Raw genomic sequence first — 20,880 nt, 5'->3', positions numbered from 1 at the left:
TGTCTATATTGGGGCCTCACTTAAGTCCAGGCCAAGTCCCAGAGAGAGAGGCAAAAGTACAAGCTGGTGAATTGGATTTCATTCCTCTCTCATTTCTTTTTTCGCATTTTTATCCCTTTTTCTCCACTCATTTTGAAATATTTGACATGTGTGCTCCTTTATAGTGCTACATATCTAGGCATAACAGAAGTATATTCACACGAGGCTTTCTTTGTAACTTACTTATTTTAAAGAGTGATAAATGTTAACTTTGAATAACCATTAGCACAATAACAGGAATACCCAACAGACAGCCAGAATTCAGAGATTAATGACGATGATAGAAGCTAAAGTCATTACAGAAATGGTACAATTACAATAACAGTTTTACCCGCTTGATGCCAAATATTGTTTCACATTTTATACATTATACAGATTGTTAAATCGTTGGGTAGCCTTTTTTCAGCTTATCGTCTTCTTCTGTGCTCCGATTTTGCTTGGGATGTGAATGAGGCATGAGAAAATGACACGCATATTACAATCCTGACCTTGATATCCAGGCAATCTTCCTGCTCTCGGGGGAAAGCAGCAAACACTGGGAATCACTCACGCACACGGCTAATAAGGCAAGTTTACATAAAGGGCAGCTGACTGTGGAAAACAAAGCTGTAAAAAAGGAATGAAACTGAGTATTACTCCAGTCCCGCTCTACAGCATGACTGACGGTGTCAGTGTCCCAGGCCCCTCTGAAAGCCGTCCCTTCCTGGAAGGTGCTGCGCTTCTCACTGTGCCATTTTGTAGGGGTTAGGCTGATACCTAATACAAGTCCCCCTCATAATGAGGTCGCCCCCTCCCTGACCACTCTGCACCTGAAAGAAATGCTCAAGAAAATCAAGACCCTCTAAGTCTCCAAAATCCAAACACAAGACAAATTCCATTACAAAAAAAAAAAAAAATCCACTTATATATAGTACATTTCTCTGCATGAAGTTAACATTGAAGGTGTGACTCACAGGCTATTATAAACTTCTGCGGCAGGTAAATACATATCCATCCTTTCATTCATATAATAAATAAATGCATATATTCTTGCTAAATATTATTACTCTATTATATGAAGTGTGTAATGTTAATGTCATTCACTTTTGAACACAAGGAAATCAATGCAATATATACATTGTTTCCTTTCCTTGCAATAGCACCAATACCCAAAAAAAAATTAAACAATAATTGAACAAAGCGAATTAATGCGTAATTATTCTGAATTAACCTCTGTGCCAATAGAGGGAGTCGTATAGGAGTGCAATGCCCAGCATCTGCTGCCCCCACAGCTGGCAGACTCTCGTAAGCGCCTTCACACATGTGTGGCCTGTGACCTGGGGGCGGCCAATCACACGTGTGCTTGCCGTGCCAATGACCCGCCTTCAGCTGATGAACAAGCTGATTATTGGGCCACGGAGCCCCACTCAACCAAACAACCACACATTGACCACTGGGGATCATTAGAGCATTGTGTTGCCTTTTACTGCAATTGCTTATAAGTGCTTGATACTTAAGTAATTGATTTCACTTAGTTCAATTTCTTTGGTATTTGTGTGTGTGTGTGTGTGTGTGTGTGTTTGCATTTAAAGAAGTCAAAATTGTTCTGTTATATCCCAGCACACCACTAAATATATTTAGAAAATTATATCTTCATCAGTAGGTTCATAATAAACTTTATTTAATAATTAGCCACCGGTAATTTGCAATAATTCTTTACTGCATAAAACATGACAGTTAGTTTCTGCTCTGACTTTCTGCTTCTGTGTTGATGGCTTTGATTAAATGATATAATTGAAGTGTAATTACGTGAAATCGGCCATTTAGATCTCTGCAGGCTATGCTTTACAAAGTGCAGCTGCGCCTTTCCTGTATTGTCACAAATCATCAATAAGATTCGGACGTAAGACTGGGGACATAAGGTTCCCATACTGCGACGTTTCCCTTGACTGTATCTGTTTTGAGGAATAAACGAAACGTTGTGCTTCGCTGCATGTGAATGTATTTCGCTGCATGTGAACGTGAAGACCGTGCGGAGGGCTCACGCTAGTGGCTGTCGGGCCGAGATTCAGCTGTCACAGGATCCATGAAGTATGGACGTTATTTAAGGGCTCAGATCGAGGCATCGCTTAAACACTTCCGAAATTCCGTGATGAACCAATCACGCACTCACACACCACTCTTACATCTATGCTTAATGTCGCTGTCAGATCCATTCTGATAGTAATCACACCGCCGGTATAATTCACAATGCTGACACTCAACAGACAATCCTTTTGCACCATAAGGGTTAAATGTCTCATGCTCCAACCCAAACACAAAGTGATCTCTTACTCATCTATTGCCCCTTTCACTCATCAGGCAATAAAGTTTAGCCTCTGACCCCTGATCCCTGATCTTCAGGCTGCTCCCACACAGCATCAACTCCACTGCATTCTCCTAGTCCACAGAGATTCCTCAGGCACATGCCAAAACACACACACACACACACACACACATTAGGTATTCATATCTTTATGGGGACTCTCCATTAATTTATAAGGGCATAACCCTAATTCCAACCATAACCCCTACCCAGCCCTAACCTAACCCATAAGTAACTAAACAAAAAAACAAGACATTTTTATTTTTTTTGATTGCCTTCACAGATTTTTGTAAAATTGTAAAAATTGTTACAAAAGTTACTTTTGTAAAATGTCCCCACAAAGTAAAAAGCTACAGGTTTTTATCACATTGTGAGGAAATCTGGGTCCCACAATGTAATATATTGAAAACCAGAGTGACACCTACACCACACACACACACACACACACACACACACATGTTTTCATGCGTATCTGGGGAATACTTTAATCCCAGTCATGGCACCCTTAACCCCTACCCAGCCCAACCTTAGCCATAAGTAACCAAACAAAATACAAGACTTTTGGCATTTTTTTTTTGCATTCATAATTTATTTATTTATTTATTTATTATGAAACTGAGGATATCCAAATAGGGACCTGGAAAATGTTCCCACAGGTTTGAAATTGACCGTAACTCCTACCCAGCCCGACCCTTAACCATAAGTAACCTAACAGAATGTGACACATTGTAAGTAACCCAACAAAATACGAGAAAATACAAGACGCATTTTTAGTTTTTTTGATTGCATTCACAGATATTTGTGGGGACCTGGACAATGGTCCCTACAAAGTCAGAATAACAGGTTTTTACTACATTTGCCCCCCCACAATGTAATATAAACATAATCCACACACACACATACACAGATAAGCAAACATTAAAGAACAACTTCTTAGGACCTTGGCAAAGGTTGTGTATAAGCGGCGCCTGAGTAGGAGATGCAATGTGAGGGACTGATGGAAGAGGGTGGGATATATTTCAATGCGCCCACACTCCATGAAGAAGGTCTTCTGCCATGGCTGGGCTTCACATCAGCCTCTCAATTAATCTTGAAAGAGGGCCAGACTGGCTAGGTTGACTGCAAGGGCCAACTTTGCACAAACCCTGATTTATGACCACTGAGCTCGAACCAGACCTGATTTATTCAGGACCTTAGTGGGAACAGTGACCATGAAGCGTGGTGAGATCGGGCGAGGGGGGGGCTTCTTTGGCTTGTTTTTGTTTGAAGAGGAAGCACCTATCCCAGCAGTGAACTTAATAAGCACACGGTGGAGGTGACGCTGCCCATTCTTCAGTGAGGTGTCCATCAGGAAGTCGAACTCCTCCCATATCTGTCCATAAGCCTCCTCAAGTTGTGTCTGATTTCACACAGCAAATTCATCCCCAGGGTCCCTTGTGTCATTCATCTGCAAGCTTGGTGCCCTCCCCACTCCCCTCACCCCCCCACACACCACAAGGCTGGGTCATCTCTCACGGCCCTGAGATCATGAGCTGTTTTGAGGGGGGGGGGGGGGGGGGGGTGGGGAGGGCACCAAGCTGTATAAGTAACCGAGAGGGAGCACTGTGGTGGAAGGTCAGCCGTCACCTACAATTCCCGAATCAGCACAACATGGGCATGTTCATTTGGAACAAGGAGCATAGTGAGTGGGGTACGACGCTTCGGGGATGTGTTCAGTGGCCACGAAAGCTGGAAAGCAACAGGGGTTTGCAGGCACATGAAAATGCCGCAAAGAGAATAAGTAATGACTGTTAGACACCATGTTGCTACATGTATTTAGAAGTAAAAGGATGACTACTGAAGTAATGAAAAAAGAGGCTGTTGTCAACTATAAAAGCTAACATAACATTGACAAGCGCACACTCCTGAGGTCCTTAAGTTTGAGAGTCCTACTTAGGATTGCTTTCACACATGAGGGTGTCTTTAATATGCACCCTTTCCCTGTACAGGACCCAGCCCCCCCCCCCCCCCGGTATGCTGAGAGTGATCTGGAGGGTTAGGTTTACGGTGCACTGGAGTGCACAGCGGCCCCCCGCCCTGAAGCCACTGCCCGTCCGGCAGTGTCAGAAGCTGGCCCACAGACCTTCCACTCGCATGATGGATTGCCTGATACAGTTTGTTCCACTGAGGTGAATTCCCACAATGCCTCTGGGCTTAAAACTCGTATTTTTTCATCTTTCATTTTTTTTTTGTTCATACCAGAGCGTGCTGCAGCAGTTGGAGGAAAAAGATGGACACTTGGGCAAAAACAGGTAAAGGAGCAAATAAAACAATCTATGTGTTAAAGGAAGTGAAAGTAACATGCATGTGTGGAATATCAGGAGAAAATTTTAAAATTGCATGTGCAGTGTTAAAAAACAAAAAAATGTTTGATAATGAAAAAATTTCCTTTTTGTTTTACTCAAGATGAAGACCTGTATACCTAGAATTCAAGACACAACAGACTGCAGCACTGAAACACTGTACAAATATGTGGTTTTATACCATGACAACTTTTAATTAGATTTTGAGAGAGCAAAAATTTATGGAGAATTTTATTCATTGCCTCAAAGTTATAATGGATTATAATGTATGACTTTCACACAAACGTTATTTTAATATCTCACCACTGTAACAACATCGAACATCTAAATTATAATGAGGTTTCCACATAATATGGAAAAATGACATTTGTTTTTACACAATTGTTGTTGGAACAGGAATTTGCAATAACATCTTATAATAACTTGTAATAATGTAGGAATGCAGTCCAGGAACGAGTAAATGGAGAAGCCTGTTAGCTATAGCAGTGTAGCAAGCTACACTCAACTCATGTTTTGTCAATCTAAATTTATAATGTTTTCCATCTACCTTGAAACACAAAATAGTACATAAAAATTTTCATTACAAGCAACTTAATAATAGCATTATTAAAATATACCGCTGAACGAGACACATGACAAATGATTGAATGAATAATTAAAATTAAATTAAATGCTGTTTATTATAATGGGGCCATCGGCCTTGAGCAGTTCTGACACGAATGTGATCCATTTACAGTGTCTGTCAGGTAGCTGGCATCTTCCAAGACCCCTATGCATCTTGAGTGTGTGCATTTTTTGTAATTATTACATTGTGGGATACAGATTTCCTCACAGTTTTCAAAATTAAAAACCTGAAACTTTTAACCTTGTGGGGACATCTTTGTAGTCCCCACAAGGACAACTTCAAATTTGAAAAATGAATGGAGAGTCATGCAAAGTGCATGTGTGCATGTTTGCGTGTGTATGAATGTGACTGCTTCTAGAATTCCATGATTATCCCGCTGAAGGGGAAAATCCAAATGCTACTGGCAGAAAGTGAGAATGCTGTTGGTATGAGAGCCCGTGTGACTTGGGGTGATGCACATACCCACAGCAAAAAGAAAGCAAGTGGAGGTGTCCAGGATTCTAGGTTAGTCTAGATGGCGTGATGTGCAGGACGGAAGCACTATTGCTAAATGAAAGTCCTCTGGGGCTCGACTAAGGACTGTGAACAAATGAAACGTTCAGAGAAGCAGTGAAGAAATAGATCTCGGAAACATCCTAAGCAGAGGGCGGGTGGGTCTTTGCCGCATCGAGTGCCGTACAGACACGGTCCACCTTAACATCATCATCTTCTTCTTCTTCATTATCATCTTCGTCACCGTCTTCATCATCATCATAATTTTTTATTTCTTGTTTTGACAGATCTGTCCTCAGAACACAGTAACTACGCTGACATTGAAACTGAGAAAAGATGGTGAAAAAAGAAAAAGAGTTTTGTCGTTACTGTAATTTCCACGAATATTCCACTGTAATTCCCTTAGGCGAACTAAGAAATTTTGATGCGAAATTAAACAGACCCAGTTTTGGTCATAACTCGATTTTGATAAACTAAGCAGTTTTGCTTTTGTGCCCCCCAGCCCAAAAGGTGTGAGTTGTCAGCTATAACCTATATACTGTATATAATTATTTACATACTCCACCTGTGATTGAGATGCATACATTCTCTGATGCTGAAACAAAGGCACTTCTGAGTCAATGCTGAGTAACAATAACTGTCAACTGCCTTTATCATATAAACCAAAATTAAAGCATCATATATGATATTCAACTGACTCCCTTTTCTGAATTAGGACTATTTTGCAATAGAAAACATTTGGCACACCTGCAAACATCTGACTTCAATGTCTTGAGGTATGTCCATCAGTGTGGGTTATTTCGGAGACCTGCACTGTAACACAAGTCTGTGCAACTCGACGGCAGAGTGGGTTGATTGCTATGTAAACGTCAGCGTTGGACCACAGGAAGTGCGGCCAGACAGCCGATGCTGAGGGAAGCACTTTTCTTGTGTAGACGACAAAAAAACAGGGAAAAAAAACTGACGGGACAAATGAACGTAATTGAAACATGACTGTGCCTTACTGATTCTTACAGGCATTCCGGTGAAATTAAGAAACTGCAATGACTGGGTTCAGAAGTGTTCGATTTTTAGGGCCAAATGTTTCTGCTTTTGCACTGGGAATAGTGAAAAATGGATACAAAGGTAAGAAAACGCTTTTCATTGTATTTTATTTTTTTACGATAATTGTCTGGAACACAGAAAAGAGTACTGAAGAAATCGGATTACCAGAGAATTTAAAATATGTTGTTTATCTAAGTTAGACTATCCCTGTGACCATGACCAGGATGAGTTTCTAGAAGATAATCAGACTATAAAAGCAATTTAAAAAAGGAATCTAAAATGCGTTTTTAACATGTTGATTATTGGCTTTATATTCCTTCTGGGATGGAGTGTAGAGCATAATAGACACAGCTTGAATAATAAATGCAGCATGAATAAATAAGAAACGCATGTTGCAACATTATTTGCATTACCAAAAAAAAAAAACATTTTCAGAAATTTCTAAAAGTTTCTGCAATTCAATTATTCTAATCCTCAAAATACATCGTAAAAAATATGCACATTTTTTTTTTTACTTAATTATGAAATTTTTATCCAGGTAGTTACAAGTGCAATTACCGGATATCATGCTTTGCTTTGTTATTATAATATATTTTTTAAGATTTAGGTATAAAATTAGGGAGAAATTTCTAAATGTTACTGTCTCATATAACAATAGCAATATTGCTATTATTCCGGGGGCCTGAAGTCTACCCCCAGGTAGCTAAGGACACAGGCACTGGGGTGCACTGCCATTACTGTGCAGATATTTACACATAACGACACACTACAGGCAATTTGGGATGGGGGGAGGAAACCAGGGTTCCCAAAAACAAGGGAAGATCACCTGAACTCCTCACACAGTGCAGAAGCAGCAGTTCAGGACCCAAACCCAACAGCCCTACCCACTGAGCTATAGTGTTTTTTTTTTTATTATTATTATCTCAGAGCTCATTAAAAGCACAGCAAAAAATTATAATGAAAATTATTAAGGTAGTCTGGGCTAAATGTAAGGGGATGAAAATCAAGTCCATTTAGCCCAGGCTACCTTAAATCCAAGAAGTTATCTGGCTAAGCAAGAAATCCTGCTTCATGAAATGCCCCCCCAGGCCTTTTATTCTTAAAGTCTGACCTGTCTCACTAAGAACCCAAGATCTTCTACCATAGTCTTCTACCGTTTACTGCATCATCCCAGTGCTCATATTAACACTTCCACGTAATGACAACATTTCAGCTGAGTGATTTCTCCATCTTTTATGCTGTAGATGTATTTTATTCCAATTATGTGATTTTTGCGAAAATTTCTTGCTGCCCTTCTGCACGTACAAGGACAAATGGCGGCTAATGACCAAAAATCACCCCAAGTAATTCAACAAGCTACCTACCTAAGTATGTCACTTCACTTTGTCAATAGTATATACGTCTGTGTGTGTGTGTGTGTGTGTGTCTATAGGTTCATTGGGTACAATTCCTCACTTCTCAAGGTCCCATTTTCTAGCTAATCCATTGGAATGGATTACACAATCAATTAAACTTTGGGAACAGTCAGTCTTGAACTGTCATACTTCTTGTTACATTAACAGTATTACAATCTTTTTTTGTATTGAATTTGTGACTAGATAGCATTCCCCTGCAGAACTTGCACTCTGTGTATTTATACAGCTGAATGTTTACTATTTCAGAGGAAGAGAGAGATTTTGGAAGAATTGACATTAGTGGGCAGTGGTGGGTCAACATGGGCAGTGGTGGCTTAAGGGTTAGGGAAGTATGCTTGTAATTGAAAAATCACAAGTTTGAATCCCCGACCAGTAAGGTACCACTGAGATACCCTGAGCAAGTTACCGCGCCCAAGCACTGCTGAATTAGCAGCTCCCTGTTATGTCACATATGGGGTAAATGCAGAAAACAAGTTTTGTTGCTGTGGTGTGCAACAATGACAATTAATCACTGAATTCTATTACCCTCTGATCACAGACACAGTATTAAAAAACTACCCAGCAACAAGATGATGCAACGTGAAACACAATGGGGAAATTACAAAAAAAAACAAGTGTTAGAATTAAATAACAAGGCTTAATTCTTTCTTTTATTTGCTGCTGTTTCACTTATAAAAAGAATATAAGTAATATGAATAGAAGGCACTTGCTTATTTTATTAGATCGACTAGCAAATGAAATATTCAGTAACATTATAGGAGAAAATCAAGTTAAATGAGGCTTGTACCCTCCGAAGGCATATGCAGCTTCCTTTATGGTGACCAGTAACTGCATCTTCAAAAAGAACGCTTAGTTTTTATTTTCCATGAAGTGATAGGGAGAAGAATTTCCATAAAGCAGACGTACGAATTCTGCATTTGGTTAAGTCATGCGATGCCCTCATTTTGAATCTATGCTGAAAATTCGATCCACATGAGGATGATATATATGAGGAGTCAAATAAAATAAAGTTATACCGTTTATATCACTCACTGCATTTCAATTGAGTCAACAGTATGTGTGTGAGTCTCTGTCTCTATAAAGTAGGGCATGTATCTCACAGAAAAAAAATGTCTTGGTTAAACTGTCATCAGTTAAATAGAAATGGAAAAAAAATGAGAAGAGAATTTGTAGAGAAAAGAATTTTAGGCACGTACAGTGATTGACGCATAATGTTTGATTTTAGTTGTTGCTATAAAGTGGGCTATGGAGCACTGAGAAGGACAGCGATCCCTGTTTTCAGAAGGATTCTGTCAGTGGGACTATCCTGCCAGCCCCCCCCCCCCCCCCCAAGCCAAGGCTGTGTGTCTGTCTCACAGAACATTGTGTGATGGATGATCTCTTGTCCATTAATCACGGCTGACTGGAGCAGATCGGAGTTGAGATCAGCCAAAATAGACCCTCCTATATGGAGTCATTGCAGGTCAGATTGTAGCCACAGCAGTGACATGGAGCTGAAATGTTGCATCACATCAGGGGGGAAACATTTCTTTATTACCCAGCGTAAGGTTTTCAAAATCTTGCTGTCTAAGGATTAATACAAAAACGAAAAAAATCTACGATTTTTTCAGTTTTTTAAGTGGCTAGAAAATTATTCAGCATATAACTAGTGAAAAAATAATAAAAAAAAATGTTAGGATAATGAAACCAAAGGTGTCATCCCGTCCAGGTTGGATGTCGGGAAAATCTCCGTGGGAGATCTCCATGAAGGTCTACAGCGACCGGCGCCATAGCAGAGGCAGGTCACATGACCCCTGGGAGGACAGGGAGGCCCAAAGCCGCGTTAAACATTCTGAGACGGCAATGAAGCAGAACTGGACTGAGCCTCGCGGTGCAGCACTGGCAGCGAAAACCTGAGAAAACAAGACGTTGGCCATCTTGCTTGTTTGGAACTAACGGCACAAAGACGTCACTTTAGCACGAACCTGAGCGTGTTATGAAAAGTATGTGACATGGTCAAGCTCTTAAATAACCGCCCTGCATTTTACCAGGAATATGCTGGAAACACTGCACATTTTAAGCCAATATTAAAATACTAATGTAGAGAAGTGTTTGGCAGAGTTTGAAGCAGCACTGGCAATGAGACTCTTGTTACTTAATTTTATTTATAGCTGTGTACAATGGAGCTACCGAGACGAGAAGTGCAGGCGAGTCCAGACATTGAACTTATACTAAGAAGTAAAGAATGTGTTTTACAAACACAATATACTGCCGAAAATGACGTACACTTGTACATGCCTACACCAATTAATAAAAACAGTAAAATTAATTACAAAAACAATTTAAGAAATATGTAATAAATTTTGCATGTTAATAAATACAAATTTTTGAATACATTAAGAACTATGGAGTGTAGAGGCCAATTTAATTAACTTGAGTTGGAGTGCATCAGATTTGCGTCTGTTCATTGCTTACACTGCAAATATATGCTATATGCTTATTGTTACATTTACAAACTTGATCTGCGTCTGCACTGCACTGCACTCATCACAAAGCCTATGACACAGCATGCATTGGTCCAGAAGAGTCATTGCACACTTCATGGCAGACAAGATGCACAGCAAGATATCAGCGATAAATCAAATTTCAGACACATATGACTAAAGAGGCGACTAGTAAAATACTCCTCAGATTTCCTCACAAGGTTCAACAGTGCGCTAATATTGAACAACTGATTTAAACTGTTCCCCAATCTCCCAAAAACTCTCCTCTTTTGCAGTATTTCGTATACCAGCATATATATATATATATATTTTTTTTTTTTTTTACAGCATACAGTCCAGAATTTGGAATATTTATTACATCATAGAATAATAATAATATCCAAAAATACCCAAATGCAACATCCAAAACAAATTACAGTTCAGCAAAAATGATTCTAAAATAATTAATAATTACATAGATAGATAGATAGATAGATAGATAGATAGATAGATAGATAGAACTGTCAAATTAATAACAGGAAATCCTATTTTAAAGAATATTTTGAATAATTTTATTTTGCAAACAGTAATTTTCCCTTTTTATTTTTAGTTTAACTTTCATTCTTTATTTTGTTCATTTTTTGAGAAGATGTTATGAAATATGTTATTTCTATATATAGATATTTAAATAATATATGTATGTATATGTACGCATGTAAAGATTTTTTTCTTTCTTAAATTGAAAAATAGTTTTTCCAAACTTTTAAAAAGCCTAATATTCATCCACCCTTATTTCATAACATTTTCTCCAGTGCAGGATTATGGATAAAAGTTTATTATCAGTATTAATAATTTCCAAGTACTACTCTAATGAAATGCATTGAAATACTTGGATGAAAAGATATACATAATGTGGACATTATTAATACAATCCCCTCTTAAAGTGAATATTATAAAATCATCTATATGAATCAAAACTTCCATACAATAATCAAATAAAAGAATCACATCAATGGGATTTATAATAATTTGACAGACATCGTGTGGCAATTATGATCAAATGGGCAGTGAGCACTGCATTCTATTTTTGTAACAGATTAGCATATAAACTTTTTCAATGTAACAATTTAGGATACATTTTCCCGTAAGTCTCGGTTTGGCATGTTTGAACGTTTTCATTAAATTTTAGTTTTATGCTGTTTTCATGGTCATAACAAGCAGTTTAGTACAAAGTCTCCATTAAGATGCCACAATGGATTTAGGGCAGTAGAAGGCAAAAATATGCGTTGCTTGGATCGTATGTACAGTAATATGAGAGTACTTGATTCTGAACAACAAACGTCAAAATATTTCCAAATTTGCCCTATGAAAAAGGAAATGGAGACATCAAAACATAAAGATAGTGGTAACCCACAAAATGACAGAAAATACTTCAGGACCACAGAGAATTTTATATTTGATACAGATTTTCCCAGTAACCAGTCCCAGTTAAGCAGCCTCGCGACTGCACACATATTATAACAATATAAATATGAAGCTTTGCAGTATTACCATTGTAATTAATTTCAAATGCAATACCTCTAGACTTAGAGTCACAGACCAATGTTTAAGCAGGAACCGCACATACATATTTCGGTTCATTAAATTTAACAATGAGGAACAGCCATTATGTGCAGCATGAATCAGCAACGATTAATTTACTACTTATTACTGGTATCAAAACACACCATATTTATTTGCATATTAGAAAATGTTTTTACTTTTCTGGCTGAGTTTAACAGCTAATGTTTTAAGTATTGTATAAACCACTTTTTAAAGTACTGCATGCAAGTTTTTTGCCTTGTGATTGCTTTGCATCAACCTTCTCGCATTTCATTTTGGACAACACATTTGCACTGAAAATCTCTAAGTAGTGTGTGTGCGTGTGTGTGTGTGCATTATTCTGTGTGCCCTTATTTTTTCATGCTATTTTTGTCTTTTGCCCCCAGTCCCTGAAAACTTGATCAGCATTGTGGAGATTTATGAATCACTAGGAGAAAAGGAATGGTGCAGACACTGGCAGCCTGGAACATCTGAAACAGGATAAGAAAACACACACACACACTCACACACACACGGGCACCCGACAAATACATTCCACATAAATGTGCATCTAAATTGCCATTTCCCATTAATGGTTAATGCACGTGACTCTTAGCGAAACTCAAAAATTCTAGAAAGTTGGTAGCAAATATAAAGCTTTCCATTTTTCTTTCCTATCAGAGCACGCAGAGCTCCTGAGGCTAAGTGTATCCATACAGTGACGTGGACTGTCAGGAGATGGGTGCCCCTGGTTGAGGACACTGTGCTGTGTCCAGGTGACACGTCAGCAGAATCTAAACACACAAGCAGGCAAGAGTGAGAGTAACATATACAGGCTACTGCATCCCTCAAGGCTTGACTATGAATCATTACTCACCCTTACGATATCATCCTTACTCCATGGACTGCGAGCCCTGTACAGCCCAACCAGCAGGGTACATCCCTGCGTAGCCCCTCCAGAAGCTGCCGCCCTGAGCAATCGCCCATATTGCCCTAGACAGTTTCGGCTCTGTTTTTTTATGTCTAATAGACTGAAATCACTGATTTCACTCTACATGCGGGATATAAATATGAAATATCTTTTATGTATATATACATATGTATATAACGGTCAGTCTGGTGCATTGAACCCAAATCTGTCTCACACTACACATAGCATCTGCAGAATATATTATATATCAGTATAATACATAATATATAGGATAACATTTATAATATTCTCAGCCATAGCATCAGCCACTGTTTTACATCCTATCATCAGTAAATATAAGGCTACCAGCTGATTGCTTGTAGCTGGTGTCGGGCACAAAGTTTCCCCTATGTCACGATTAAGCGGGTGTGCCAGTCTTCCATTTCAGATGTGGAGTATAGCTGGAGCCCTACTGAATTCTGGGAAATGGGCAATGTTTTGCAGTGTCCTGACAGTGAGCCACTCCCTAATGGCAGTGCTTCACAAAGGACCACATCAGTTTTTCATCTTTTATGACCCAAATCATGCAGGTAAACATGGCAGGGAGGATTGTTTGTGTGTGTGTGTGTGTGTGTGTGTGTGTGTATGTGTGTGTGTGTGTGTGTGTGTGTATGTGTGACTTTGTTTTATGGTCTTTGAGAGGAAGAGTTTCACAGTGAAATCGATGAGGAAGCATTCAGAGAAAAAAAAAGTTGAGTTTCATTTGCATGCATTCAGTCTTGCAGCTGTATGTTTTGATCCATATTTCATAAAAACGTTTTGTCAGGTGATCCAAAGCTTCCCCCTGTTGTGACGCTGAGCTATAGCGACCCAAGTATTCAGGCCAAAGTGATTTGGCTCTTGGAGATACGGGTTCCCTTTTGTCTGAGTTGGCAAATTCACCCGCAGTTAAAACACACAGAGGCGTAATTAATGGATGCATCTCAGCTAAATCCGCAGGGTTCTAAGCTCCTCCCCCGTGCTCCGTCTCCTCGCGTTCCATGTGCCGCCGCTGGGCCGGCCGTGGGAGAAAGCCCAGAAGCCAGGGACACGGGAAGCTACGCCGATCCATTTTCACCCCAAATCTCAGCCATTACACAACCTTTTCATTTGCTATTTCAATATTAAGCCTGGGATCCAGGCCAAAGAAAATGGCCTGGAATGTCAGCATTATCAACAGAATGTTCAAGACATTACGGCAGGAGAGGAGCGTGAAGGGTGGGGGTGTGGTGGACCACCAGGACTCCAAGCCTTGGGGTGAAGGGGGTGTTCCATTCAGGGCCCTGCTGAGGTCGCCCACTAGCATTAGGCACAAGACATTTACCGTTACTTGTCCTCTCAGCGAGGGACGGCGCTTCATCTGATGTGAACCAGCGGATTATCCTTTTGAAGGCTCTTGTGTTAACATGTGTTAGCAATCTGCCACGTACCGCTGTCAAAGTTCAGAATGCTGCCTCCGCTTATCTGCTTATTTCAGAGACGTATTCCCATAATTTCCATTAAACTTCAGTAAATCAACAACAGAGTATTTTGTCAATTTGAATATTTTTTTAATAAATATTATAATTATTATTATAAACAGCTATTATTATTGCTGCTGTTGTTCCTGTTCCGTGGCACACTCTTTGGTGATCCTAAGAATCATTAAATTATTGCAATTTACTTTAAATGAAACGATTTGCCTATTCTCTAAAAATCACTACAATTAATTCATCATTCCTTCAAAATGCAATAACTACTCTCTCACTAAATCGCTAATCTGAAGTCAGGCGAAGAAGTGGTTATGTTTGCTCCATAAAGTGACAATTAGAGTTCTACCATGACATGCAAAACCTGACATGATTTTTGACATGATTATACAAAAATAATCATTCAGAATTCTTGTAAAATAATCTTCCGACTGCTCTGAGATGTTTCCTCGGTCCATGACTGCATATGCGTGATTTTAAAAAACGCAGTTGCTGATAAAACAAAACGATGGATAATGACCATTAAATGACAGTCTTAGCAATAAACCAAAAGTGTGATACCGGTTGCTAACAAGAATAAAAACATTCACCGCTTTTATTTTTCAGTAGGTACATGGAGGAGAAGATGGAGCAACAAGAATGACAGCTTGAGGAATATGAATATAGGTAAAGGTGGGGTAGTTATGTAGTTGGTGTTACATTTACAGATGGGGGCAGACACGAAGACGGGGTTGAGGCCGTCTTATTGTATCTCATTGAGCATTCCCCGTGCTCCTGCATCTTGTTAAGCACGTTCATGTGTTACTTATCAACGACTCTGAAGTCCCGTGACACAGCCTGATGAGGCTGTGACATTCTGACACCTACAGAGCCTCGCATGACCTCTGAGGACCCTGGGCAGATAAAAGAAATGATGCATGCATCTGAAACACATTTCAGGATCTGAAGCAGGTGTCCAGCCTTCACACTTTAATGTCTACACATCATAAATATCTTAATGCGTAGGATATTAGCACCACTGAGTCAATCCGAATGCTTCACCAACAAAAGCTGGACAAGAAAATGACTGGACTGACCTCCTGCTGCATAGTGTGCTGTGAAATATAAAAAAAAAAAACACTGACCTAACAACCATAATTTCATCAGTTTCAGACATACCAAACTTGTGAATATTTCTGTAATCGTGCCGCTAACGGCCTGATTCTGTAATCGTGTGCTAACGGCCTGATTTATGCTAACAGTCTAATGTACAAGAACAGGTTTTTTTTTTTTTAACCGCAGGAAAATCGCCTGAAGCTAATTATGTAATAATGCACAACATTTCTCATCTTTATTAAATGTAGAGAAAATTACGAAGACGCTGAGGGAAACCAGACAGTCTGCAGGAGGCCGAATGGCATTAATTTCGGGAGCAAGTGAAATCTCCAGAGAAAGTATGAGCTCCAGCGACAAGGAGTGAAAAAGAGGCAACGGGTCACTTAAACAGCCGTGTGTGTGCAGGTATGTTCGTGAATCAATGTCTTAATAGCACTGAATTAATTATTTGTGCCTGAGTGACTGCATACGACAGTGTGTGTTTGTGCGTGAGCTTGCGCTCTGTGTCACGACCCGTTTGAGTACGTGTGTGAGCTAATATCTCACAGTAATAGTGTACAGTGACGGACATGTGCCTGAGCGGCTGTATATCACAGTGTGTGTTTGTGCGTGGGATCAGTGTGTGTCTTTATGTGTGTGTAAAGCTCACTTCTTAACTGAGGCCTTTTCTATGTGTGACCCCTGTGTGAACCATATAGTGATGGCTGTGGCCCCGCAGAGCCACCCAGAACCGGGGGGCCGTTTGGGGAGAGACTGCAGGAATGTCCCAGCCTGTGGACCATACCACCAACATCAGAGGGATTACGGCTCATTTGCTTACCCTGCTCTGCCAAAAGCAATACCAGTTAACTGCAGGTATTCCAGACCTTCCTACCTCTCTCTGCCCCCTTTTTTATTTGCTTTCTCGTCCGGGAATCATTCGGCTTTAAATAAGATGACTCGTAAAATCGTTTGTCATGGGAAATAATATTAACCTTTTTGTTGTTCTTGCCGAACAATAAAAAAATCTGGAAAAAAAATAAAATAACTCGTAACGAATAAATGATCGATGATTCTAAAATAGTGTTTCCCGTAATTGCCAGAAATTCCATTAAAATTGATACATTTTAATAAACAGAAGGCACCACTTTGACCATACGGGCCTATAGCTTTCAAAAATACGGTTTAAAATACGGTGCTAAAACATTCCGTGAGAACGTCTGTTAAAACGTTCAAGTTTTCAAAACCGAAGGATGCAAAGCGACGAGAAGTTGACAGAGCAATGACAGGTTAGATTTCTTCTGTCCTTGTAGTCAAAAACAACAAGGGGTCAGAATTTATACTGAAATGAAGCAAAACATAAAAAAAAAAAAAATTAAAGATTTTGTAGCTACTTTTGTTACCGGCCCTATTTTATTTTCATGTCCTCCTATCGACTTAGACATTCTTTGGTGCATAGTTTCAAACCTTTTGTGGGGTTATTATGTTCCAGCCTGTAATTGAGAGCTCTACATGCTGGCAGTGGAGAAAATAGTCAATGAATTTCTGCCAACCCAAAGAGCTGCATTAATGATGTTATTGGTATGTCTAAGGTCTCTTTAACACAGTGCACTCTGGGTAGAAGCCGGAGCGAGGGAGACATTTGGAAGAAAAACCGATGTTAATCTTGTACATGAATTTTCATTTTCTTCATTAATAAAATAGACTTTTCAGTTTTTTCAGTTTTCTGTGTGTGTCAATGGTGAGTGAGCCGTGCGATGAGTTGGTGCCCCATCCTGGGTTGTTCCCTGCCATGTGCCCATTGCTTCTGGTGTAGGCTCTGGACCCCCATGACCCTGCCTTGGACAAGTGGGTGTGAAGCATGGATGGATGGATGGATGGATGTTTTGTAAACACTGGTTGTGATCCAGCTATATGATAGAGTCTATTTTCCAACCTGTAGCATCATATTCCTGTGAACCCATGATTTCTCCAAGTTTCTTATTTTAAAACTGACTGGAGCTTAACATGCTATTTCCCTAACCTGAGGCATTATGTTTTCTCAGTGATATTATTATTATTATTATTGTTGTGTACAACTGTACTTAAATTTGATGGCTGATTTTAATTGCAAAATATGAATATTACTAAAAGATAGCTGTCAGATATACAGCAATACAAATTCTCTCAAATACAGATGTGGTATTCAGCAATTAGATTCTAAAAATGACTTCAAATGTAACTGACATGGAAAAAAAAATAAATAAAATAATATATATATATTTTAAATATAAAATATATATTTTTTTCATCTACTTGTTCAGCATTGGGTGTCTGGGTCCCTCCAGTGAGAAAAGTGATGGGACTGAGCGAGCCCTTTATTGGTCGGTATAATGAAACAAACTGGATAAATACCAAAGAAACTGATAATGCTTATATGCTTATAAGCGCCGATTGCACACAAAGCTCAGAGATTGTCAAGCACAATTTTATTGCTGCAGATCCCCTATCAAGCTGTCCTGTCCTATCAAGCAATCCTGCTCCCTGTCACACATCAGTCTTCAAACCCGCGGTTATTTGGTTGGCTTAGGCAAGGTGGGAGGAAAACAAGAGGTAGCAGAGCAACAAGGAGGCGGATGTCATTAGCGCTGCTAAAACGACGTTTCATTCATTCAGAATCTTAGTTCCCATAGCAACCGGCAACACAAATACAGGTGTGAGGACAGGTCTGCTTGCAAGGCGCTGTAGCAATGCCCAGCCTCAATAGAATGTGTCAAACGTCAGCAGGTAAGTGGGCTATAGGGGGAGATGGCTGTCAGTCAGGCCTTTCTCTTTTGTCTTCCACCGTTCAGTAAACAGGAAGAGTGTCTCTGTTTCTCTGAGAGTGGACCTTTGTGTGACCAGTCTGTATGGCCAGTTCTGTCCGTTTCCCAATGGTCGACCTGTTCTGCAGAGAATTTAGTTATACACCTGCGGGCACATAAACGTAATTAAGATGAATTTTTTGAGACTCTTTTCGTCATTCTTTTTCTGCAAGTACTTGTTAACACGGTTTATTTTTTGTCACAGTATACGATACGAAACTTTAACTTCTGTTTATTGACCTGTGGTCAAAATATCCAGATGAAATGTTTTTAAAAAGAGGGAAGAAAGAGAGTGAAAATTTGAAAAACGTGGAACAAAATTAATGTTGAATTTGGGCTTTATGTCAAATCTCTCACCAGCTTATAGACCTTTAGTTTATTATCAGTAAACCTGAAACTAGCAAACTCAGCAAAAAAGTAAAATGAAATTGTAATATATAGGTAGTGTTTGCTTTAGCTTTTCATTCTCTCTACAAAGAACAAGAATTGAGTGTTTATTGATGTAAATAAATGGTGCATTTACATGAAGCAATTCCTAAATGCCAAATAGGATTAACACACCCAAAGACAGCTGAAATGAGTTACAGGCTCAGTAAGAAAATGCAGGATTGTGAGCTTCAGAAAATTCAAACTATTAGCCAAACTTGAGTTGAAAGGCACACACGACGCACACACACGCACATGCGCATACACACACATACACACACACACACACACACACGCACACGCACAAGGGGTTGTTACGGGGGGACTGTTCATTCAATTCAATGGGCAAAACCCTAATCCCAGAAATGACAATATCAACCATAAGTTCCCAAACAAGATACCAGACTTTTGCCATATTTCATGCACACACACACACACATGTTCCCATTCCCCCTGCACACACACGCACAGTACAAAGCTACCCCTCGCAAACTCGCAAGCATAAAGTCTCCTTCTGTTTCCTTGATAGCCGCCCCCAACGGTGGAAACACCAATGCAGTAATAACATATGACATAATGACGTTTGGTCCCTACTGCTTGGGGAGATTTGGAACCGGCACGAGGTGTCAGGCCCTCTCCTTACTCAGTGACATCATCACCCTCCATCGGCACTCTGACTTCCCTGCCCCTCTTTGACGGCGAGCTTTGGCAACTGTACCTGCCACATGTCATAGTTCAGGTAAAGAGCTAGCGACTATTTTTTTCTCCATAAATCTGAATTAATTACTGTGCTTACGTACATATTGTCATAACTCCCCTAGCATTTATTATTTCATTGACCGACTGCTTAAATGTATTCTGTTTTAAGCACCTCAATCTGTTTTGGGTTTTATATATAATTTGTGACTGACTGTTCGCTGTTCGTATGACAATAAACTCTTGAATTTTCAATTAATGTTTCTGGCTGTATGTATGATTGATATGCAAAGTCACATTCAGCCCAGTTTCAGTGTAGTACCCTGTCATGACACGCTGTATTACTGTGTCAGATATGCTTTGGCTTTCATTTGTCCTTAATTAGCTTCAGGAAGGGGTTCACTCCGACTATTAGGTTCTTTTACATCTGGAAGGTAGCACCGTCTACTGAAGAAGATATATTGAATCGGCGCTGCGGGTGAGGCTTCTACCCAGAGTGCACTGTGATCACGCATATAAAATCGCGACTTAAGAAGTGGGTTCCCCAGAAGTGCAGCGCGGACTCCCGTACCTTCAAATCTCCGCCCTCCTCCTTCATAATCTTCCCCACAACTGCCGTGTGAGAACTGGCAACCCCGAATACTCACAACGCAGCCTCTAACCTACAGAGGTGATCGGGACCAGACCTAACAGGACATAAATTACAAACACCTGAGCTTTTGACCCCTGTGACCTTACCAGTTAAAGTCACGTGTTCCTCATTAAGGTCACGGTAAAACCTAAATTGGGTTAAACCAGCATTCTCAACCTTTCGTACCTTCCAGTCTGAGTCTCTTCTTATTGAACCCAGTCTCTCAAGCTGGTAATACATTAGATTTCATCCTGGTCTGCTGAAAGTAGGACATGAATACAGGCACTTCAAGAAAAGGTGATGCAAACTGGCTGCTATTCAAGTTCTTGAGAGCATTTGGAGAGTAACGTAGAATACTTCAGTAACAGCAAAATCGCATTAATAAATAAAAGGAACAGAGTGAATGCAGTGGAGGTATCCCCACAACCCAAGTTAAGCACCACCACAG

At 39.8% G+C, this 20,880-nt stretch overlaps 1 long non-coding RNA gene across 1 annotated transcript in view; it reads left to right on the top strand.

Moving 5' to 3' along the window:
- Positions 1 to 4,423: 4,423 nt before the first annotated feature.
- Positions 4,424 to 20,880, top strand: part of LOC125740802 (uncharacterized) — a 30,581-nt gene continuing 14,124 nt past the window's right edge. The window contains exons 1-4 of the long non-coding RNA XR_007397777.1: positions 4,424 to 6,967; positions 15,369 to 15,428; positions 16,106 to 16,262; positions 16,556 to 16,712. This is a non-coding gene — a long non-coding RNA (uncharacterized LOC125740802). The remainder of the gene's footprint in view (positions 6,968 to 15,368; positions 15,429 to 16,105; positions 16,263 to 16,555; positions 16,713 to 20,880) is intronic.

Source organism: Brienomyrus brachyistius, chromosome 4, assembly GCF_023856365.1.
Source record: "Brienomyrus brachyistius isolate T26 chromosome 4, BBRACH_0.4, whole genome shotgun sequence".
Classification (NCBI taxonomy): Eukaryota; Metazoa; Chordata; class Actinopteri; order Osteoglossiformes; family Mormyridae; genus Brienomyrus; species Brienomyrus brachyistius.
Note: the sequence above shows the minus strand (reverse complement) of the source record. Positions and strands in the feature narration are given on the sequence as shown.